Raw genomic sequence first — 24,812 nt, 5'->3', positions numbered from 1 at the left:
CTACTAAAGTTGCCTTGGTCTGGTTTCTTTCTCCTCTATCTCTACTCTCTGCTTTTGTTCCTGCAGTCTTGTCTTGCCTTACTCTTAGTCCATGTTTAATGACTAAGTTTTGGACATAGGCTGCATGAAGCTTCTAATAAAATTTCCCTCAACTACCAGTGTAATCATTTTAATTTTTTTTGCCAGAACTCCCAAATATTCCTACATCTTTTTCAATACTGAAGTTCTTTCAAGACTCACATTAATTATCCCATCATCAAATCTGTACTCATTTCTCAAAATATATCCTCAGTTTTTAATCCCATTGGGCAATGATGAGTATCTTCATCTTACACTCAATTATCCATGATTACTTCCCCTGCATTGGTGAAACACTTTCTTAACAAGAGTGGCTGAGCCTCACAGAGCTCAGACAGAAATACCAGTTTGAAAAACCATTTCAGCTTGCTTTTGATATGCTGATATGGAAAATTGGGGAAAACACTAAAATATTTTCAATATACCATCACCGTGAATGATGGTAGGAGAAAAAGAGACTCTGTAGTCTGTACTGGCATGATCTTGTCTTCTCTCAGCTCAAAGGTAGTATGGACCCATTGTAGAAGTCATTGATATTGAAGAAAAAGCTTTTGGAGGCAGTAAGGTGATAAGAATTGGCAATTCCTCCTTTCTCATTTCTCTCATATTGCTTTCTGTTTCATTCACAATGATCTGAAGCTGCCCGTTCTTAAATAACTCCGTCCTTCCCAGCCTACACTTTCCCTCCACATCAGTGCCCTGTGCCTTCAAAACGACTTCCTACGCATCACACAGTCCATTCAAGTAAGATTGTCTCTTTTTTGTTTGCTTGTTTGTTTTCTTTTCTCAAGACTCTGTTTTTAGCATAATGAATCTGTTAAGGTAAATTATACGTATCCTCCAGAGTGATTGTAGCTAAAAATATCACATATCCAAATGGCTGACATGAATTCTATCAAGAAATATACAGAAAGTTAAAAGTAATTAAATTTGCTCACAAATAATATTCATTAAATGACTATTATGGGCTAGGATTTATATAGTATCTAAAAACTATCAGATTCCAGAGTAAATTTGGATAGATTTATGTAATATTCTCTACAGCATAGTAAGCATACTATATTCTAAAGAAAAATTTAAGACATAATGAAGTTTTCATGTAGCTCATTTAAGATTAAGTATAGATTTAATCTTAGTGGCTCTCCTTTCTCAGCATAGTCGCATTTCTATATTGAGAGTAAAGTAAAATCCAATGATCAAGACATCCTATGTAGGACCAGTAAACCTGGCTTTGCTACTAACAATCTGTGTAGCCCAAAACAGGTTACTTCACATACCTTTGCTCAAGGTTATTTAAATTTAAAGCAGAACCAAATTTACAGCTCTCTGAGTTTGTTTTCTATTTCTGCTATAATGCTTCATGACTAATATTTTGGAATGGAAAGGGTTTAGTAAGCTTACCTGTCCTGAACATAGTCCATTTTTAGCAGAAACCAGAGCAAGAGCTCAAAGCAGGAACCTGAAAATTGGAACTGAAGCAGAGACCATGGATGAATGGGACTTACTGACTTTCTCTCCAGACTCACATTCAGCTACATTTATTTATTTTACTTCTCAGGGCATCTACACAGATACTGTAAGCATCTATTCAGGATGCTTACAGTGTTCTGTGCCCTCCCACATCAATCAAGGAAATGTCCTAGAAAAGTGCCTACAGGCCTCTCATAGAGAGGAGACATTTTCTACTTTGGGGTTCATTCTTCCTTTTGGTACGTTGACTAACCAATACAAAAGCTATTTCATAACATAATCATGTTTTGATTAAAAGAGTTTATATTTGTAAAAACCATAGAGTGTTAGCATCTTTTTTTATTTTTATTTTTTTTATGACTACTAGCAATGATGTGTTGTGGTATCTTGGCCTCTCTAAAGTTCAAAGGCTTGCTTTATTTTAATGACTAATCCATGTGAGGCCACTGCCAGGCCACTGTGTACAGACATGAAGGAAGCTTTATTTCTTGTTCTCTTCCTCCTTAGACAGTCTCATTGATCTCTTCCTTCTTGGCCTGGACCGTCCCTCCCAGCATTTTTGTGCTTCCCTGGTCTTAGACCTGCGAGCCTCAGCCAGGAGCTTCTGAGGCCCTTGTCTGCCTTCAGTTTGTGGATATTCTCTATGAGAATCCACTTGTTTTTTAATGCATTCCCTTTGACCTTCAGGGACAGGCTGTGATACATATGGCGGTCAATCTTCTTAGATTCCCGGTATCTCCTGAGAAGCTGGCGCACGATTCTCAGCCTTCTCATCCAAGTCACCTTCTCGGGCATCCGAGAGCTGGCAGTACCCTTCCTCTTCCCTATGCCCATATGCCTGCCCTTCCGTTGGGTCAAGGTGTTTTTCGGGCAGCTAGCCCAGGAATGAACAGTCACAGACTTCCGAATGATCAGCCCATCTTTGATCAGCCTCCAGATCTGCAGATAGGAGTTGGCATTGGAGATTTCATTGGTCTCTTTGGGGTCCAACCAGATCTTACCACAGCAGAGGAAACTAGAGGCAAACCTCCTCTGTAAAAGCTGCGGACACAGCAGAGAAAGGCCTCTCTAAACTTCTAAAACAACACCCCACAGAAAATTACCTACTAACTATTGGATATGTGAAAATATTTAAGAAATATGTTATGTCGTTAAGGAATATTCTTTCAGATAGCCCCATTAGAGGAGAACAGATGATCCTCTGAATGTAGTATATTTTAGTCATATTCTTTGTTAAAGATCAAATAACACACGTATCACTTTAAATCTCTTTTAACAATGCATGTATTCTTTCAGCTGGCCAAATATTAGCTTATTTTTTACAAAGTTCTAGGACATTCAAAGAAATTTACAGTACACAAAAACTCATCTAATATTGCTAAAATATAGATTACTTAAAACCTCATCTTACATGGCTTAATTACAGCTATGCTTTGACTATGTAACATAAATCATTTGTATAGCATGAATATCATTCTACTACCACCCATTGCACATAGTGAAATAGAGAAACATCTATAGAACCAGAAATGCAATCCTTAGGAAGCAGTTGTATCTAGTCTTTTATTTCTGACGTTATTATATAGGTGCATATAAAGCAAACATTATTCAAATATTTAACAGTATTTTCATATCAACCTAAAAGATAGCTTTACATCAATTGAAATATGTGTCATCCCACACGTTTGATGTGAGGACATCATTCAGTATTGTGAAGAAACTTAATTTGTGCTTCAAAAAATTCTTCATCAGTCTGCCAAGCTGGGACCAATTCAATCCAGCAAATATTCATTGAAATTGTTTGTCCTGGGAACCATGATTCTGGAAAGAATGTACTCTAATGGTGTTATAACCTATCCACTGTTATAACTAGAACTATAAAGAACAATGAAGTACATATAAAAGGGCATATGGGGAGTTATGCTGCTCAACTGGAAAAACGTTATGCAGCTCTAAAGCTGAGCAACGTGATGAGCCAGCACTGAAATCCACGGCTTCAGTAAAAGTGGGAACTTTAATACAGTGTTTCATTTGAAATCTTCACAGGATAATGAAAGAGGTGTTATTTCCTTCCCTTTTTGAACAAATCAATGGCTCTTTGGATGGTTAAGTAACTAACAAAATGTCACAGACCAAATAAACCAGCAAACCAGGACTGACATTTACACAATGCAAGTCAACACATTTCCTGATCCATCCATGCTTCTGAGTTTTCAGAATTCCCTCTTCATTATGCTATAATGGAGAATATTGAAATCACATTGTTGTCTTCTTTCCCTTCCCTGGTGCCACACCTATAAGGAAAAGTAGTTACCATTCTTCTTCCTTGTAGGTGGGACTTAGAAAGTTTCAGCAATTTGTCTGTATGACTAAGTCTGCAAAATGGAAGATGCCATTTAAATGTCATTCCAACTCCACTGATAGCAATTTTAATTTGAGGAGAAAAGCCATTACACTTGTGAAATAACCAAGGGTTGTCTTTGCTCTTTCCAATGCTTGTTCTCTGTGGCTCCCATGCCAAATATGGTCAAGTGATACCTCTAGTCCAGTTAATGGAGATGTTTCAGGAGAATGTAATATGATGATTATTGTATCCTAGTCTTTATATATTTAATGACATCAAGAATAAGGTACTGTAACATGAAAGGTAATCTAGAGAAGATCCATCAAAAAATAGACCAACCTCTAATGAAAATTAAATAAGCTTTCATCTGTCCATTTCTGAGTGTTTCATACACATTCTCAAGTTACAAGTAAGATGTGAAAGTTACAACCACCTGCCCCCAAAATGATCCACTAGCTGTCATCTCACCTCAAGTGAAACTCGAAACCCAACAGTTGTCCACTTAATGTAATTTTCATGAATGCGTGTTTTACGCCATTTTATGGCTCTTTACAACTTTCACCTATTGCATAAAAACAAAATTTAGAGCAATTTCTAAGAAATTGTTATTTTGTATAAAATACATGTACTGCTAGCTTGCTGATTCTGAGAACTGACTGCTTTTTAATAAAGAAAATTAGTTTCTTACAGAGCATTTCAGGGAAAGCTTGCGAAGTCCATTTGACAATCTATAGAAGATGGCGCTCTTCTTCTCCCAACTTGGAACTGGAGTAGAGCTCAGGCCACTCAGGCATGAGCCTCCACTGAATCATCTGTCCAGTCCTAACTAAATATTTTATAAAAATTTAAAGGTAATTATTTAGGAATTTTCAGATTCTTAAACTCAGTGACATCTATCTACATCTCTATAGAGACCTACTTGACGTCTTATCACTAAATGCTTCATTATGTTCTCAAATATTGGCCGTCATATAACTGCTTCCTGCTTTCTCTCTTTGGCCCCTTAACTTGCCAACTTCCAGTGGTGGGTATAGTCTTGGTCTTGTCTTCCCTTAGTCCTATTTTCTTATTTGAGCTGTGTTTATGGTATCAAGGTAAGTCTGTAAAGAGAACCGGGTTGTTTTGATTAATGGATTTGGATGTTTCATTCATCCATTTATTCTAGATCATTGGTGCAGATGATAAATAGCAATGGTGAAGAGTGTGGAGTGGTATATAATCATTCACCTAATGACCCTGACACAAAAAATAAAGACCCTGGGTCTCACAACTCCCTTCTAGGAAATCCCTGCAAAACTGAAGAGTCCACATCTTATAGATTTCTTATAGTCCACATCTTATAGGCTGTTGCATGACATCTGTGATCTATACTAGGTGCTATTTGGGAGGTAAACTTTGAGTGACATTTTATTACTACTTATAAGCTCATCAGTATACTTTTATGTTTCTTGTTTCCTATAGTAATTGATGTGATATGTAGTTTTCAAACATCATGATACCTTCACAGAATATCTAAGATTGAATAGCTTACAATGTATAGAAATTTATACTTGTCCTGTGAAGGTCAAGACCAAAGGTCTCATAATTGATCTGGGAAGGATCTCTACACAGTGGAAAGCAGGAGGGCACGTGAGCATGTTCTCCAAGGACTGCATAAGATTTCCTTCTTGATGAATGAACCTGAGGAGACTAATTGATCCTTGAAGGCCACACCTCTCAATACTAATATTCAAGTTGGGTCCACATAAATTAAAAAGAAAATGAAATCAAACCAAAAAGCCATTTGTGTTTGTTTAGGAAGTTACTATTGTCTTACCAGTAAGGAATCTTTTTTTTAATCAATTATTTTATTTATTTACATTTCAAATGTCATCCCCCTTCCAGGTTTCCCCTCGAAAAATCTCCTATTCCAATCCTCCTACTCACTGCTTCTAGAGGAGCTCCCCTACGCACTCACCCACTCCTGCCTCACTGCCCTAGCATTCCCCTACACTCAGCCTCAGGCCTTCACTGGACCAAGGTCTTCCCTCCCATTGAGGCCAGATATAAAATACCACTGTTATTTAATTTTTCTATGAATAGTAATCTAGCCTAAGTCTTTGGTACCCTTAGTAGTTTCAAACCAGTCAGAAGTTTGATGGGACAGGTAAACAAAGAAACAAATTTTTACCCTACCTAGTAAAACTCAAAGATTTCTCCATCTTATTCATAGAGACTAAATAATGGAAATGTGAATGAAAAACATAATGACTACTTATGATTGAAGATGATTTTAAAAAATATGTAACACCTAGTTTGGAATCTCTTCTACTCTGCCAAAGTAGCCCATTAGAGACAGGAAATACATCTAAAACCGATAAAGGATGGAGGCAGACTTTGTGGGAAACTTGGTAAGATTGAGCTGCTCCAGAGTCCCTAGCACCAACCTGAGCCTGTAGGCAGCCTTCTGCTCCCTGCCAGATTCCTGGCCAGAAGACCTGACTCACTTCCCACATAGAAAACATGACCTGTGGTCACATAGCACAAAACAGGGTTCTCCATGTTAATGAAGTATCTAGAGGCCCTGTGGGTTTAGTCAATAAGCTTCCCTTCCCAGGCATTCCTCCCTGAAAAGGGTATATAATTTCTAGTCCACTCTGACAAGGTGTATGTATCCATTTTCCACATGAAACATTCAATAAATGGTATGGACTTTCTCTTTCATCAAGAACTGCCATGGGGAGCATGGAACAGCATGCCAAGCTTCAACTACTGAGCCACAGCCTAAGTCTCCTGCAGCATGCCCTCTATGCTCCATGACAACCACAGCCAAGCTAAGGACATTTGCTGATGAGCTAAACTAGAGCTCCCATTTCTCCAGCCTAGTCTCATCCTCACCCCCTGCCTATCCCTGTCAACCCACTCCCCCCCCCACTTCCTTCATTCTGGACTCCCCTGTGTGGTAACCCATTAGAGACTAGATGCCTCCAAGGTTGGGAACCCCTGCTTCAGCCTTGGCTGCGGGTTTTTCCCACCACCTAAACTGTTGTTATCAGCACTTCCCTAAAGCCCAGCACCTGACTGCAAGGTAAAAGCATTCTAGTGTTCTCTGCTTTTTACCTCCCCAGCTACACTTTTGTTACTCAAGCTGCAGGACAGAACTCGGACCCACAAGACTTGGAGTGGCAAAAATATAGATTATTTGGAGTAAGCTGTTAGCGAAGTGGAAGCTAGGCAATTTCAGCTTGTCCAGACCTGCCAGATGTACTTTTTCCTGCTAGAGAGGATAGACTACAGTTAATGTAGAATGAGCGGATAAATTAATCTGGAAAACTTTTCTGTTCTTCATGTACGTAAGCACATGAGCATGCACATATGTGTGCATGTATACACACCCATAGTCATATCTCAAGTAGTTGGCAAGTACTATAATTTTATATAACTTAAAAGTACCTTGTCATCTAATGAAAATATAAGGTTTCTGATACCTGAAGCTCTCTAAATTTACTTCTACAATTTACAGGAATTGTCATGGTTAAATGTTACATGGTTTCTAAAATTTTGTTATGTGTTAAATGCTATCAAATATAGAAAAACAAGAAAATGTCCTCATGTTGAAAATGTTCAATTTGAAGTATCCTAAAAGGAAATGGCCAGTGGACTAAACTTTCCTATGGGAGAAAATCAAGGACCTAAGGCAGTTAAAATCATTTTACAAAAAACAATTCAAGGACAAATGCACAAAAATGTCTGACACTCTGAATTCTATACACACTCTCTGAAATTCCACGGCATCATTGGTGAGAAGCACTTTCTATAAAAAATCTATCCTGTGCAAACTTCCATGACATAATTTTTTCCTGGTCACATTTTTTTAATCTTAGCCACACTTTCTCCATTATCTCATAACCCCTCTTCCTTCATCTACCCACTAGAGGTTGGTACTTTGATGGATTTAGACTTAGCTACCCTCTCTCCAATCCGATGCACTACTCTGGCAACATTTTCAGTACTTAACACACCTTCAGTCCCTAGAGGCCAATCCACTATCTTCATTGCACAATAATTTCCTTAGCTTTTGGAGAATTTCTTTCTTTCTACTATTTCTCTACTAGCAAAATCCTAAACATGAAAAATCTAATGCACTGAAAAATTAATACTGACTACCCCTGACACACACATATGCCCTTGTTTTTTATGTTGTTTACACATCCAAAAACTGGATATAATCATGAAGTCATATGTTCCCACTAATTCTGAATCATTCATGCTCATCTGATAACTAAGTTGTATATATGATGTCCTTACTTCACACCCTTCAATCTGCCAATCATCCTTCAGTCTTATTCTGATTGCCTTCTTTCAGGTCACATTAATTTCCTATTTGGGCCCATTTTCAGCTTTTTCATATTAATTGCAATAACATTGCATTCCAAGTAAATTGAGGTAATTGCCACATATCCCGCACATCTCAACCAAACCCTGATTCCTCTGTTGATGGTATTCCTGATGGCACTATGATATTTCTGATTCTACCATGAGAAAGGTTTTCCATTCCCAGAGGAATGGGCTCCCTTGACAATTAAAGCCTTTAGCATATTTGATACTTGGAGAATTATACATTAGGTATTGACAGCCCTGCCCCACTGGGCTGAATATAGTTTGTGTCACACAGCCCCATAATTAAACCCTTCATCTGGGGCTATAGTATAGGTCCTTCTGTGCATAGTCTTGACAAGAAATCATCACAGTTTCTTTCCTCAAGCAATTTTCAATTCTATTATGAATTTAAGAAGATAAGTCCCCTATTACATATACATCCAATTAACAGAAGTGAACGAAGACCCTTTTATGTTTTGGAATTATAACTAAAACAGAATAAATTCATTAGCAAGCAAGATGGCAGTGGGTTCATTTTGTGCATTCCATAAGGTACCATAACACCAGCATGTAGGCAGTTAGGAGGGAATGTATGCAAGTCTAAATTGGCTCCAGAAAATATTAAGCACTTGCAGCAATCCTAGTGAAGCTTTGATTTTGGATCAGCTGACATGGATTGGATATGTAACATATATCTTCCCTTTCATCCTTCTTTCTAATTGAAAATTCTGGGGAAAGCAGCTTATCCTGGGGGAGGACCTGCATTTGTTTGATAAGTCCCTGACATTGATTTTCTCTGGTGCTTACTAATAAAAACATGAAATGTGTTTGTATCTGTGTCCTGAAACACTCGTGCATTGAATACCCAGCCCGAGCACATAAAAACATATAGTTTATATTGTCTGTTATGTTTAAAGATAGATTTTCTAAAACTTCTCAATGAAGAAGTTTTTGAGTTTGAAATGTCTTGTAATTTTGGGATATTTTATTTGTTTAAATTTCAAATGTTATCCCCTTTCCCAGTTTCCCTTCTGGAAACCCCCTCTCCCATCTCCTGTCCCCCTGCTTCTATGAGAGTGCTCCCCTACCCACCCTCCCACTCCCCACTCCCTGCCCTGATGTTTCCCTTCTCTGAGGCATGGAGTCTTCACAGGCTGTCCTCCCATTGATGTTTTCTTTTTATCTATGGTGCTAACACGTATCTTTCCACTAAAGTGTTTGCCTACAAATTTCCTTTCATTTCTTATATATTTATTGAGAGCCAGAAACTCAACAGGGTGTAAACACAGAACAAAATTGAAGTTGGACTCTCTTCTCAAGCATCTGACAATCCAGAGGAAGTGGTAAGTACACCTCACAAAGGAAGAGACCAGTGAGAACTTTTGCTGGAAGGACTGAGTGATAGAGACGTGTGTAAGAAGTTAGTAACTCTATGATGTGGCCTTGAATAGTAACTTTGAGTTGAACAGATACGAAAAGGTCTAAGTATATGTGTGTGTGTTTGTGTGTGTGTGTGTGTGTGTGTGTGTGTGTGTGTTTGCACATATGAGTATGTGTGTATATGTATACACATGCACACATGCCTGTGCTCATGTGTGTGTTGTGTGTGTGAGTGTGTATGCACGTTCATATATGTGATTATAGGCTACAGCACATGTGTGGAAGTAAGAAAACAACTTTGGGTGCAAGGCCCTCATCTTCTGCCTTGTGTGACACATGTCCACTTTGTCACTTTCTCTACTATGTAAGCCCCACTGAGCATCCTGTGAGTCTTCAGTGGTTCCACTGTCTACCCTTTCCATCTGACCAAAGAAGTGCTGGGATTTCAGACACAAAGCATTGTGCCTACTTTACATGCATTCTTGGGACTCAAGCTTAAAGTTTTATGACAATCACTAATTTCTGAGACCTAACTCTACTCCAGAAGTATTTTCTAAAATAAAAGGAACATTTGGTTTCAAATTCTTAATTTTAATTTTAATTGCAGCATACTGGTCCAAGTGGCCTTTGGAAATATTCTTACTTGCCCTGGTTATCAAGTCTCAACTGGGTTTTACTTTTTGGCTAAAGTAAGCTGATAGCACCATCTGACTGACTCCTTTGTCTTCTTTTCTAACTTCTTCGCAGTTATCTTTCCAAGTATAAATCTTTACCCTTAGCTAATAGGAACCTGGACAGAAAGTTGGGCATACAATTACAGCTACACAGGAGACTGAGGGAGGTAGAACACAGGTTTAAGATTAATCTGAACGACAGAGTAAGTTCAAGGCCAGCCCAAGTAACTTAGTGAAAAAAAACAATGACAATGACAAAAACAACAACAAAACAAGCAAACAAATATACAAGCATCCGGGAACAGAGTGAGTCAAAAGAAGTTACCAAAGTTGTTGGGAATATATCTCAGCAGTTGAGTACTTACTTCAAAGACAAGGGGCTCCTGCTCAATATCCAATAAACATAGCACACACATACACACACGCATCCATGCACACACACACGCACACACACAGGCACACACACAAGCACACATAAATACACACTGGAGAGGAAGGAGAGAAATGGAAAGGGGGGCCTACAGATGAAGATGTCATGCTGCTTCAGGCTATTAAGGAAAGCCTCTTAATTTTTTCACATGAACCCACTCTATTAATGTGCTGTTGATATAGTTCTTTTCCATGGTATTGATGGATTTGGGTCATGATTGCCTTAAAGACAGCAGCTTGGCATTAGAGAAAACAGCCAGACTTACAGAGCACTTTTATCCCTGCTTGCTCATCAGGGTTCATAAGCTCCTCATTCTGTGATGCCCACTTTGTGCTCAAAGACAGAAGACGTGTGCACAGAAGAAATGAACATCAGCTTGAGGTCTTTTCCCCCTGGTTTACCACCATTGTCTCATATTCCTTTATCCAATCAAGACAGGCAGTTAGATCCAGAAATCTGCTGCCTTGGTTTCCTATTTAAAGAAAATTAAGGTTCAGATTTAATGAAAGAAGGTGGATTTATTTACAGTTTAGCTAGATAGGAAAAAAGTCCCAACCTTTCTCCCTGACCCCCTATCCCCACAGCTGTTGCCCTTTTATAGAAAATAATGAAACAAACCCAAAGGATAGGCATGTTAAATTAACAAGGAGATAAGCTTTCAGGACTATGAAGTCTCTTCCTGGGAGGCAAGATCTTCTTCCTTTGGCTGGGTCTGTTCAGTCTTTCCCTTCCTCCAGTTGAGTGTTCTTAGGGGTCCCCCACGTCTTTTCTTTGTGTTTCTGACCTGGAACTTGTTTTATGGGTTGGGCTCGACTCACTCATTTGATGACACCCCTGCCATCTGTGCCTCCCAAAAGCTGTGTATCACCTCCCAGTGTAAGATCTATAATCTCAGGATCTCTCTTTCAATGTTTAGCCAATGAAAGGGGCACTAATCTCTAAGTCTCTCTCTTTGACTACCTCCCTCCCCACAGGGCAGAATCATAGTCCATAACTTAGAACACTTGACCAAATTGTCCTCAAGGCTATCATCCCTAGCATGAAGCATATACACGTTCTCCTTTTTCATTGACTTTTACATTTCCTTACAGGTATTCCTAAGTTATGTATAATTTATATTAATGCATTTGCATGCTTAGCCAATTTTTATCTGCCTTGTGTGATAGTAGCCCAGCCAGGAATTTTGTAACCAGTCAAGAAAAAATAATTGTTTTATCTTTGTAGTTCTTTAGAGAACTAAACTCAATTACACCTCAAAACGGGAATTGCCTTGTTCATCTGGATTATTGCTGCTTATACTGTCACATGGAAATCTGATGCTGTGTTAAAATAAGCATATTAATAACTGTGACACTCTCCTCTCTTCCTTGAAGCCAACCAGCGCCAAGACTTCACAGTTTGCCTCCTGTCCCTAATAATCTGAGCTTCCCTCAAAATTGCTCTAACAAATATATGTTAGCAGTTGAGCACAAACACAGCCTGCAAACTATACAACAATCTGTCAATCAATCAAACACAACCTCAGTTGTTTCTGATTGTCTCTTGCTTCACGGAAAAAGCCAAGATAGCAAAGACAACCTAGCCTGCTGAGGAAAGCCAAATGCCAAGGAGTCAAAAGGCCTCAGCTGTCCTGGCTGATGCTGTCTTCCTTAGGGACTGTTGGGTAAATCCCTGGAAGGTAAGTGAGCCCAGCTAAGACCAGAACTGTATACCCAAGCCCACTTGAGCCCATCAAAATCATTAATCTAGAGACATGGTCAAACCTACTCTTACTCTTTAAAACCACAAACTTTAGAGTGATTTGTCATATAGTATTGTAGCAGTTAAAGAAATGATTAAAAGTGTAAAAATTCCCATGTAATGTTAGTATTTCTTTAGGGCTCAAAACTTGATTTTTTAGTGGAAATAAGAATGAAAATTGTGGAACAGATGTTTGACTATGCGGAAATTTTCAGGAGACCTTGTAGTCCATGAAATGAAGTATACTACAGTGGGGCACTGAAATTTTGAGAAAAGCCTCCATTTGTTTCCACAAGTATAAAACAGTAATCAATTGTTCACAATATTTTTCTTTACATATGAAGAAATTTGTGTCACTATATTATTCTGTTCTATAAATGAAAATGCTAGAGTTTTTTGAAAGATTTTTTAATGAGAGGTACATGAATCTATGCTAGTTTCAATTTCATTGCATATAAATTCATATGAGTCTTGTTAGCAGAACAGATAGATTTTCATATTCCTAGTATCTAAAGTGCATGTGCTTTTGTAAGGTAGTTAGTTAAATATTACTAGGCTTAGAGATATTGATAATAGAATTCTCTTCAAAGTCTGCAGCCAACAGAGCAAATGTCTGGAACACCTGGAATTCAGCTTCTGGGCAGAAGAGTGGGATCTGAGTCATATCCTGTGACTCTGGAAAGAGATGTGACATCTGCGACGAAGGATAAGGATCTCAAGGGTTCTAGCCGTCACAGAATGACTGTATAACAGGAAGAATTCTGCCTGAGAAAAGGACATACCATTCTAGATTTGAATCTTTGAGTTCGTTCCAGTAAGAGTCATTCCAAGCAGGACCACCTGAATACCATAAAAAGCCTACAGGGAAGTTCGTTTTCTTTCAGAGATTTTTTTAAAAAAATAATTAAAATCTTTGCTAGGAATGGAGGAGAATGGTCTCTGACCACTGTTGGCTCTCAAAGCCTGTTAAGTACACTCTGTTTTGCAACAATATTACAGAGGATGGGATATGTCCATACATAGATCTCAGTGGCACACTCTTAAGCATGGAAAGGTGATTCTGGTGACTTTAACACAAAGCGTGTATTTCCATGTCTGTGGAAGAAAGTGACATTCAAAGCAAATGGATGAGTGAGGCAAGAAGCAGAGCTGGTTTGTGTGTGTATTTATGGTATCTTTAAGTAGTTTATTTTGAGGAAAGCCATGAGGTTATTAAGACAACTTCAGTTCTAATTTAGATTCTTACTCATGGTTATTCACAGGTACATGCCCTTCTCTTTGCCAAAAATTCCAGAAGGAAGAGCAATTGCCTTGCCAGGAAATGTCTGTCACCTTTCTAGGAGAGGAAAGAAGAGGGACAGGATAGGAGATAGAGTATGGAAAAGAACATGACTGCTCTACAGAACATCTTTGTCACATAGTGCAAGCTATGCAGATTATAGCATGTGATCATACAAAGGAACTAGTTTCCCAGCCACACTATCGCTGTGCAAACAGGGAAAAATATTTGGTTAGTCAATAACTCACTTTCTATGTTTATATAATTTCAAAGTGTTTGTTTCACAGAAAATATTCACATGATAAAACACACACTTGAAGCAATGATGAATTTTTTTATTGTATGAATAAAAAGGGCCAACACAAAATTTCACATGTGTGCATGGGAACTAAATAAAGGAAAGTCATCTCTCTCTAGGGAACACCCTAGGGAACAGGGCAGATGTTAAGCATACTTAAACATCTGTACATTTAATAAAGACTACAACTGTTAAACATACTGCTCTTCAAGCTGCTCATTTTTTCCAACCTAATACTTTTATTAATTATTTTGGAATTTCACTTAATGAACCCCAGTCATATTCACTTTTCAGTCTTCAACAAGTCTGCCTTCCTTATCCTTGTGACATTTCCTCCCAAACAAATCACAAGTCCAATTTTTGTTCCCCACATACTCAATGGAACATGATCAATCTTCCAGTTGCCAGTCCCCTTAAAGAAAACTGAGCCCTCCCCAACTTACACTTCAGCACTCATATGACAGTTTTTAATGGCTTCCTGTCTGTATTATCATGTTAGGTGGCATGTGATGCGAGGTAGTCATTCTGGAAGCATGCCTTTCATGTTTATTCTCTAGTTAATGGGCAAAGAAGGTGGATCAAGGGGAATTGGATTACCTGACTAGACTTCCTTTTTCTTCTCTGACTCTTTTGAACAAAAGGACTATTCACCAAACAGAAGAGCAGACTCTCCTCTACACGGATCATTTAGAACACCCTACAGAGATGCTTTGAGAAAACTCACAAAAATCACAACTGATTATTCTGACTCCAAAAGTGTTGTCATAAATGAGACTACTCAGACAGTTCATAGCAAACTTCTGACTATCACAAGACTCAATGAACTCTAAATGACTCTGCAACCATTTCCATAAAGGACAGAAGGAGTACTTCCTCCAGAAGCCTAGGGACTGTTTTGATTAGTGCTAAAGGGACATTGTTGAGACTGTTGCAAACAAACCTTCAATTCCCTGAGGTTTGCTGTGGATTGTAGAAATACAAACCTTCTTTGGCACGCAAAATTTTCCATGATTGCTACAAATATGAACCGTCAACTGAGTGCATGCATTCCTGAGATTGGTGTAAATACCCCTTTCTCCCTATATATAATAGGTTATTCAGGCTTTCTTCACTAACAAAAGGGAAGTGTTCTCTTGTCCTGCTTCCATTAGTATTGCAGTGTAGAGCCCAGTGAAGTACTTCTCTCAGGTGCCTTTTCCTGCTGACTTTCACAGCTTAAGCTGAGCTGGTAACAAGAGAATGAAGTACAAGAGATAGCCAAGTGGTGACAGTGCTTGAAGCAGGAGAGCATTAGTGCTAATGACAGCTCCACAGACAGCAGGCCAAGCTGTTGTCATGACAGGGCAGCCATCTGACATCTGTAGAAGATGCAGTGGGACAATTGGAGATTGGCAAAGGGCAGGAACAATGGATAGAGAACTGAGGCTCAGAAAAGATAGAAGTCTATAAAGACCAAGAAAGAGAAACTGTAGACCATTGTCCATGTGAGAATTTCAGAGATATGAGAGATCTTTAGGACCAAAAGCATCTGATGCCATAGGCCTAGAAGTCTAAACGCTGGCTGCTTTGCAGGCATGAGGACTTTTCATCATAAGCTATGCCCAGAAGTATGGAAATTCCCAATTTCCCAAGCCTACATAAGAAGTATGATTAATGGCCCAAGGCTTATGGAAGAGCTTTAACATGACAGGAAAATTCCTGCTAGTGTTTCATCGTCCCTATTGCGACCCATTAGATTAGAAACCTGCCAAAGGTCCATTCTTAAAATTGTCTTCCCCTTGTCAACAATGTTTTACAATTTAGAATAAAAAGGCCTTAGTCACATACTCATAAATATACTGCGTGCTTTTCATTTCCTATGAAAACAACCAGAAGGAAATCTACCAGGCCAGTTATCTGCATGTAATGAATCTATGGTTATCATATGTTTTATATTTTTCATTGTTTATATTATTTATCATTATTTATGTTGCTCATCTCTATATTTAAATAAGCAGTTCTTATTATTAAGTACTATAGCTCCATATAGTATCCATTTTATGTTCTCTATACATTTTCCACACATGTTAGATGTGCTAAATTAAAAGGAAATGATATGTAAGAATTTATAAATTAAAAATTAACATTAATTAAAGTGTCTTGAATTAATGAAGCAAATATTTAATAGGTTAAAAATCCTAGTAGAAAAGCCAAAAGATAAAAGACCTTTCCTTTAAGAAATACCCTCATTATCCCTGAACTCAAACAGTATTACAGAGCAATAGTGATAAAAACTATATGGTATTGGTACAGAGACAGGCAGATATACCAGTGGAATAGAATCAAAGACCCAGAAATAAACCCACACACCTGTGGTCACTTGATTTTTGACAAAGGAGCCAAAACCATCCAGTGGAAAAAAGATAGCATTTTCAGCAAATGCTGCTGGTTCAACTGGAGGTCAACATGTAGAAGACTGAAGATCGATCCATCCTTATCACCCTGTACAAAGCTTAAGTACAAGTGGATCAAGAACCTCCACATCAAACCAGATACTCTCAAACTAATAGAAGAAAAAGTGGGGAAACATCTCAAACACATGGGCACTGGAGAAAATTTCCTGAACAAAATACCAATGGCTTATGCTCTAAGATCAAGAATCGACAAATGGGATCTCATGAAGTTACAAAGCTTCTGTAAGGCAAAGGACACTGTTGTTAGGACAAAACTGATTGGGAAAAGATCTTTACAAATCCTACAACTGATAGAGGGCTTATATCCAAAATACACAAAGAACTCACGAAGCTGGACTACAGGGAGTCAAAAAATGGGGTTCAGAGCTAAACAAAGAATTCTCAGCTGAAGAATATTGAACGGCTGAGAAAAACCTAAAGAAATGTTCAATATCTTTAGTCATAAGGGAAATGCAAATCAAAACAACCCTGAGATTCCACCTGATACCAGTCAGAATGGCTAAGATCAAAAACTCCAGTGACAGCAGATGCTGGCCAGGATGTGGAGAAAGAGGAACACTCCTCCATTGTTGGTGGGATTGCAGACTGGTACAACCATTCTGGAAATCAGTCTGAAGGCTCCTCAGAAAATTGGACATTGAATTACCTGAGGACCCAGATATACCTCTCTTGGGCATATACTCAAAAGATGCTCCAACATATAACAAAGACACGTGCTCCACAATGTTCATAGCAGTCTTATTTATAATAGCCAGAAGCTGGAAAGAACCCAGATGCCCTTCAACAGAGGAATGGATACAGAAAATGTGGTACATCTACACAATGTAATACTACTCAGCTATCAAAAACAATGACTTTATGAAATTCATAAGCAAATGAATGGAACTGGAAAATATCCTGAGTGAGGCGACCCAATCACAGAAAAACACACATGGTATGCACTCATTGATAAATGGATATTAGCCCAAAAGCTCAAATTACCCAAGATGCACAGAACACATGAAACTCAAGAAGGTTGATCAAAATACGGTTGCTTCACTCCTTCTTTAAAAGGGGAACAAGAATACCCTTAGGAGGGGATAGGGAAGCAAAGTTTAGAACAGAGACTGAAGGAACACCCATTCAGAGCCAGCCCCACATGTGGCCCATACATATACAGCTACCAAACTAAATAAAATGGATGAAGCAAAAATGTTCAGGCTGACAGGAACTGGATGTAGATTTCTCCTGAGAGACACAGCCAGAATATGGCAAATACATAGGCGAATGCCAGCAACATACCACTGTACTGAGAATGGGACCCCAGTCGAAGGAATCAGAGAGAGGACTGAAAGAGCTGAAGGGGCTTGAGACCCCATATGAAGAACAATACCAACCACCCAGAGCTTCCAGGGGCTAAGCCACTACCCAAAGACTATACATGGACTGACCCTGGGCTCCAACTGCATAGGTAGCAATGAATAGTCTAGTAGGGGCACCAATGGAAAGGGAAGCCCTTGGCCCTAACAAGGGTGGATCCCCAGTGAATGGGATTGTTGGGGGGAGCTCAGTAATGAGGGGAGGTTGGGGAGGGGAACACCTGCATAGAAGGGGAGGGGGAGGGGTAAGGGGGATGTTGGCCTGGAACCCGGGAAAAGGAATAACATTTGAAATGTAAATAAGAAATACCCAATTTAATAAAGATGGAGAAAAAAATAAAATTTAACAACAACAACAACAAAATACCCCTATTCTTATTTTAACGAAAGTAGGAGTTACCTTAGCTCAGGGAACCATTTTTCATCAGGGAGCTGCCAATAGTAGATTCCCCTTCCCCACACCACACCCACTTATAAACTCATTTAATTAGTCGTACCTCTAACAAATAATAACTGGACTTCAATGGATGTGTTACGGAAGAAAGAGTATAGCTGACAGACACAACACAAGAAGCATGCATTCTTATTTTTATGATAATTTTATAGACATCGAGAAAGTGTTTCCTAACTACCATAATTAACATTATACTTAGAATATTAATTTATGACATTATGATTACCTTTATGACATTACCTTTCAGTTAAATGCTGTGACAAAACCATATTGCGTTTCTGCTTCTTGACCTGGGTTTGTCAATCATATGTAGCAATGTAAAGCCTGAAACTTTTCTATAATAAACCTCAAATGTGTCCTAGCATTCCTGTAATGGTTTACTATGTGGTATAAAGTTTTTTTTCTTGGCTTACTTCATTCCTTCTTTACAGAAGGTAAAGCTGAACAGGGAATTAAGTGTCTTAACAATATCAAATGGGTAAGAGAAAATGAACCATAAGTATCTCTGCTTGTATTACTTTCATCTTTCAAACAAATACCAATAAGTATAAAAATGCAGTCAATAAGGATAAGAAAAAATGGTAGCACGTGTATGAGGTGCCTAGTCTTATTATAATCACCTCCTTGCATTGCATCGCAATATAAACTTTCAAGAAGCAGAGGCTAGATGGGAAACTGTGCCTATCAAACTTTAAGGCCTGTTCCTAGTGATTTTCTTCTTCCATCAAGAATTTACCTTACCTCCTAAAGGTACTAACTTCTCCGAAGAAGAACCACCAGCAGGAGACCATGTGTTCAAACACATGAACCTATGGGGGACAATTTATATTCAAACAATTTCACTATATTTGTAGTCTTATATAATATCTTCAATAGATTAAGGAAGTACTCTGTAAATGTTGCTGTAAATGAAGGCCCAGATAGTTTTGTAAATCCTAAATCATCAGACAATCCATAGAGAAAAGATATTTTATTTCTGACACATTTCCTTGGAAAGTACAAAAGATTACTTTGGTGTTAAATAAGCCCTCAGCAGTGATAATCTCTTTGGTTCATTTGACTGGATCTGGAATCAACTAAAGGATAGACATGGGACACTCATGTGAGGCACTTTCTTCCTCAGATTACTTGATGTTTGATAACTCATCTTAAGTGAGTTATGTATATTTCCAGTGGCAACCTAGATACAAGGAAGTAGGAAGATTGTTTTCTGATTGTTTGCCTTCACATTGATGGCGAGTTCCTCTACCCTGCTATTGCTGCATTCATTCATTGACATCTGAACCTAGTAATTCCACTGGACAGAAGAGCAGTGACTTTCTGGGAAATCTGCAAGCCTTAGTGCCAGATAGGTACTACTAAGGCACACAGTCTCATGAACTACTGTACTGCATTCTTGACCTTTCCAATATGGGACAGACATAGTTTTACTACACAGACCAAACCATATAACCAATGCGATTAATGCTTTTTGTGTTATACACACACACACACACACACACACACACACACACTATGTTACCCTAGAGAACTCTAATATATTAGTTCATTAAATTTTACTTATTACTTGAATTATTCTTGGGGATGTGCAAGGTTGTTTAACTTTAAATATGGGTATAAATGAATATGCTTTCTTGTACAGAGAAGGAATAGTCATTTTTATGCATTTTTCTGACTTATCTGTTTTGGCTTTTATTCAAGTTTTCAATACACACAAAGAATAAAACATAAATAGTAAAGTCCACATTTATTTTAAATAAACAGGAAGTTCAGGAGATATGAGGACTTTTCCATAATATATTAAATAATGATACTCACTTGATCTCTGAGGCATCTGAGAAAGAGTGGGCAATGCATTAGAAGTCTAGAATAACATGCTAAGGGCCAGAACATAATACAGGGTGGAACTCAAGCTTTTTCCACATTACACCTGTGCTCTTAGCTTAACCATTTTTCTCTCTGCCTGACTCTCCTCATCTGTCATTAGGGAGGATATTAATAGCTATATTTTCTTGGGCAAGACTTTTGAAACCTTTCTCTAATTCCAATACTCATCCCTCTTGTTAATAATCCTGTCTCACTCTTACTGCCCAGCTCTTGAAATGGAAAAAATAATCCGACCTCACCTGACTCACTGTAACCCTACAAGACAGTCTTCTGGCTTTCACATCTGACCTTCATGGCCTCTGCTACCTGATGAAACTCAACCTTTTGACAACTGGCCCAGGATTATTCATCCAGCACTAAAGTGGGCCCTGTAGACATGACACGTTTGAGGCACTTTGACTAATCCAGTTGGGGCAGGTCCAGGTTTCTTTTATGCCAGATGGAAAATTAAATCTCTGCTGTCCCAGGCCCAGGGAAGCTCAGTCTGAGGGAGGGATGAGCAGTTTTCCTATCTTTCCCCAAATTCATATTTAGTTTGAACAGCTACATTTAAAGCCTTTATTATCCAGCATTAACCATAAATACTTCCAAAGATGCTTGGCTTTGAACACTTGAAGTGTAATGGAAACTTTATAGTTTATGTCTGCTTGGCTGAATTCTAGTTTTCTGAGAGAAAAAGTCATGACTGTCTTTTGGGAAATTTCACCTCCACAGAAATCTTTTCATACCCACACAAGGTTTGGGATGGATCCTAAAGAAAGAATCCTGCTTTCTGGGCTCTATCAACATCAGAAATACAGACCTTAATGTGAGCAGCCTGTGCTTAAATAATCTCCTGGGCCCCATTTCTGTTTTCATTTTCCTGTAGATTGAAGTGGTTGCAGTGAAGAAAACAATAGTAGGATAATACGTAATCCTCTTGGCTCCCACATATGTGCAGTCCCAGACCCGTGTCTTCTATCCTTACACGGCGTGTAAACAAAGGACCTCATGCTCTGCTGCCTATCCCTGAGGAATTAAAAGCAAATGTATATACTAGAATATTCCTGGAGATTAAGTTATTTGAAAGGCATTTCATTTTGTAATCACACAAATGCATCTGCTCTTGTTTTCCAGGCTGGTGACCAGATCCCAAACTGCCAATAAATCACCTCCTTCCCTTTCTTCTTCAATGCTGCAACAGTCTCCCTTACTCTGTGCTCTTTGATGCATAAGATGGGATGGCTAAGTAATAAGGCATTACAAATCCGCAGCTAGCAGGGTCATTTTTCACTCATTGTTCTGGTGCTGCTCTGGCTTTTCCTGACTTGACTTAGTTAAGGAAGGGGGAGGGGGAGGGGTTGAAGAGAAGGTCAGCCTATTGTGTTGCCTCTGGATTCCGTGTTTGCCCTCCCTAAGCCTGTTTAGACTCCAAGTCACTCAGACACACTACACATTCTTCTTCTCTAAAATCTAGCTTTAAGCAGCAGTTTTGGACACTGGGGTTACAACACCAAGTAACTCTAAGAGTTCAATAGGTAAAAAAAAACTGGTGGCTGGGGGTTTTACCATAAGAGCCCAGGAGGAGATACTTTTACCATGATTTGTGATTACCTAAAGGGAATAGGTCAGCCTCTTTTCATCTAAATAGATTAGAAATGTAACACACAGTATAAAAACATGTTCTTTCTTTTCATCAATAAACCTCGCATGAGATATGGTTGTCTCTGGTTTACAAAATAGAAATGAATATTATAAATGCTGACCCTGCATTTATGTGACCAAATTATAAAGCAAAGAAAATTAAATACTACAATGGACAATTAGAATTCACTAGAATGAGCTGGGTATTTAAAGACACAATAAAAGATTATACCCAGAGACGGAATTAGTCATTCACAGCACATATCCATTTATTTGCAAATTTAAATATTAAGATTTCGACACAGTTCCTAATTCTTGTAGTAATCAAATGTGATCTACATCCTTAAGTTCATCTCAGGCTCCAGCCTTTGAAAACATGAGTTGAACTGTTTCAGAAGTGTGGTGCTTCTGAAATCCAACCAGAATATAAACAGAAATATAATCTGTCACAAATAGGTGCTAAAGCAATGTACAGTGACTGAAACAGTGGCTGAATTTAAAAATTATCAATTACAAGTGACTAGAGATTTTTAGGCAAAATATCACTCAGAAGCAAAAGAAATCATTATGCTTCCAAAACAATTTTCTTCAATTAGGTAAATTGTGCAATCTCTATAATATCATTGTAAAATAATTCACAATTTGATAACTATACAAATAATTAATTTAGTTTAAGGTCTCCTGGGTTATTAAGGTCTGTTGAGAAATGACTGCGTTAGTTCCTGCTTTATCCAGCATTCACTGGCATTTTCTGGGTGAGGCCATCAGAAGTCAAACCTCCAAAGCTAGCCCTATCTGAGCTGTAATCACCGGGTACCTGAACACTTCTGTTCACCCAAGAATAGGTTTTGCTTCTGATGATCATGTAATCAATACTAGGCATGCATCTTTATTTACTCTTTTTTTATTTTTATCTGTTCTGTAAATTAGAGTGGTATTGAATTTGATTAATTGTTCTGAATTTTACACGGCCTTGTTGTTTTTGAAAATATAATATTGTTCATTTCATTTAATTGAAAATTAAACTTATTTCTACAAAGAATTCTATTTTTTTCTATTTTTGTTGGAATGATTTTACAAAAAGACTTACTTTTCATGTGTATGCTTACATGTACCTGAATGTATATTTGAATCACACGTGTGCAGCTGTCGTTGGAGGCCAGAAAAGCGATTAGATCCTTTTGAACTGAAGTTACAATCGCCATGTTCCTTACACATGTGTCTTATACCACTGTCACATTAGCCTTATTTCACTCACCAATATTGAAAGAATAAGGAAGAAGTCTGAGTTAAATCATACTTGTTCAGATCACCTGTTCTGGGATCATTGTGTATTTTTGTATTCTTCATGTTAGAATAATGTATGGAATTAGAATGAATTAGTAAAATCTACTTTTTCTTCTTGCCATGAGCAAAATTTTATGTTCAATCCTAACCCCGCACATATAACAGGGGCATTCTCATCATCAGACGGCACAAAAGTAACGGTATTTTACAGGCTCTGCAAAGAGCACTGAGCTTCAGAAACTGTGCTTGCTCACTTGAAAGTAGAGTCCATGGAGAGATTCATGTATGGAATTGCACTGGGGGAACATGATAGCCCTGAAGCTCCTGACAGGCAGTTTTTATAGCAGGGTGACCACTTTAAGAGGACAGAGTGATTCTCACCCATTTGAGGAGGTTTTTGTCTGAGAGAGAGTTTCTTTAACAGGAAAAGTATAGGAATGTTCCTGTGGATGGGACAAATGATGAAGAAGAGAATTGTGGCATCCTTGTACTCTCCAGGGACAATAGGAATGACAAGATTTCAGTGACAAGAGTAGACTTTGTTTCCTTTTCTTTAATCAGGTACAGTCCTGTACTGGTTCTCCTGTGAGCTTCCTTCGACCAAACTCAGAAAACTTGGGGATTCCTTAAAGCCGTCCTAAGATACTGCAATATTTAGTAATTAGAAATACAATTATGAATTTGGTATATCATTTTGGTTTTATGCATACCTCCAAGATATAAAAATACTTCTGGCAATAGCTTTGGCTTAAACTGTACCATAAAAAATGAAGATGACGATCATAAATCAGAGCTCTGTTGCACTCTTCAGGTATAGATCCTATGTACAGGTGATCACTGACTGACATCTTGAAAGTTAAACACCAGCTCTCTATTTCTAAAGCAGACTCAATTCCTCAGGCTCTAATGCAGGCTCCTTTCCCCCTTCTCAATACCTCCTGTGGATCTCACAGACCACCCCCCCCATGTCCTTTCTACCTTGAATACATCTCTGTGTGCCACATCCCAGTTTAGGTGGATACCCCTTGCTTAAAAGGTAGAATACTAGCGGTCTGTCCACAGATTTCTCTACTCTCTCTTTTCACCTAGCCTGCCCTACTTCAGGCTTGTCCCTAGCACTACAACAGAAGAGCAGCTACAGCTTTACATAAGTAATAATCTTCTCCACGCATCTTGGACCCCATAAACTATCCCCTCCTAATATCCCTCTCTTTACTCATCATTGCATCCTATCCTTCATCCCCTGACGGCTTTCCCTGGGAACACACCGCAGAGCAGGCAGTAAAACAGATACATTCTTTAGAATGTGCCATAGATCTGGGAGGTGAGAAACTCTCAAGACTCAAAGGGAGGGACCTTAAATGAAATGCACCACAGTGGGGAGAGGGAACATGAAGAGTCCACCTCCAGTAAAAAGGGGAAGGTCCCAAGACTTGACACTATTACTGATGCTATTGTGTGCTTACAAACAGGATCCTATCATGACTGCCCTCTGAAAGGTTCAACAAGCAGCTGAAAGAGTCAGATGCAGAAATGTACACCCGACCAATGGACAGAGACAGGTGATCCCTTTAGTCGAATTAGGGAAAAGACGGAAGAAGCAGAGGGGAGGGCAGCCTCATAGGAAGACCACCAGTCTCAACTAACCTGGATCCCCTGGATCTCTCAGACACGGGCCACCAACTAGGCAGCACATAC

At 38.6% G+C, this 24,812-nt stretch overlaps 1 pseudogene; it reads right to left on the bottom strand.

Moving 5' to 3' along the window:
* Nucleotides 1-2,029: 2,029 nt before the first annotated feature.
* LOC116883215 lies at nt 2,030-23,032 on the bottom strand (annotated as a pseudogene).
* Between the last annotated feature and the right edge of the window lie 1,780 nt (nt 23,033-24,812).

This window comes from Rattus rattus, chromosome 14 (genome assembly GCF_011064425.1).
Source record: "Rattus rattus isolate New Zealand chromosome 14, Rrattus_CSIRO_v1, whole genome shotgun sequence".
NCBI classification, from domain to species: Eukaryota; Metazoa; Chordata; class Mammalia; order Rodentia; family Muridae; genus Rattus; species Rattus rattus.
Note: the sequence above shows the minus strand (reverse complement) of the source record. Positions and strands in the feature narration are given on the sequence as shown.